General features: G+C 30.3%; 1 pseudogene; it reads right to left on the minus strand.

Annotated features, from left to right (window-relative positions):
* Nucleotides 1-336: 336 nt before the first annotated feature.
* LOC111760481 (U4 spliceosomal RNA) lies at nucleotides 337-466 on the minus strand (annotated as a pseudogene).
* Between the last annotated feature and the right edge of the window lie 546 nt (nucleotides 467-1,012).

Here is a 1,012-nt window from a genome sequence, read left to right on the forward strand (position 1 = left end):
AATATGATATATATGATATGATATATATATATATATATATATATATATATATATATATATATATATATATTCAGCTTTTTTTGAGTTCCTGCTGTCTTCCACAGACACACTCACTTCCTGACTTTAAAGCATGTTACTTAGCTACAGTGGTACAAATAGCATGGTACTGACATAAATATAGACATATTGACCAATAGAACCAAATGGAGAACTGAGAAATAGACCCTCACATCTATGGTTAAGTGTCAAGCCCACCAAGCTGGGCCAGAACAATCTATTCAACAAATGGTGCTGAAAGAACTGGATATCCACATCCAAAGAAAGAAAGAGAACCCCTATTTCATACTTTATACAAAAATTAATTTAAAATGCATCAAGGAATTAAATACTGGGAAAAGTTTTCAATTAGCAATGATCACACCCTATATAAGCCTCACTGGCTAGCATACTGCCATTGCATAAAGCTAAGGACTTAAGTACAACACAAGGTTTAGCCATTCGGATATCTATCTTGTTTGATCATGCCTCTAGAGACTGACTACCATGAATGCTTTATACATAAGAAAAGTTTAAAAAATTACTGAAAATAAATCTGTATTTTTTAATTGAAGAACATGGTTAGACTTACACATGTCAATAAATAAACATTATAATGGGATATTTTTGTTTAATCCTTCAACATTAAGCTGCATGAACACTTCTTATTTATAGTTGCATGTTTTTGATCCAGATAAGCCTTGATATTTGTGTTTTGGTCATGTAAAATTACCTACATTGTGCTTTATTTCATTATTTTATTAACCTTGTTCAAACTTTAGTCAGTTTTTGAAAGGTGTCAACATGTAGCTAATAATAGTCCATAATATTTACATTCAGAAACATTCTAAATAACATATTTTTCCAAAGCCCGATTTTCAAGAATATTTCAATTTGCAAAATAGGAAAGCATCATGTCATAGTTGGTTATGCTTCATTTTAGCCAGACTGAAATCATCTCTAATTATATTTAGAC

The sequence above is a fragment of the Dasypus novemcinctus genome, chromosome 11, assembly GCF_030445035.2.
Source record: "Dasypus novemcinctus isolate mDasNov1 chromosome 11, mDasNov1.1.hap2, whole genome shotgun sequence".
Classification (NCBI taxonomy): Eukaryota; Metazoa; Chordata; class Mammalia; order Cingulata; family Dasypodidae; genus Dasypus; species Dasypus novemcinctus.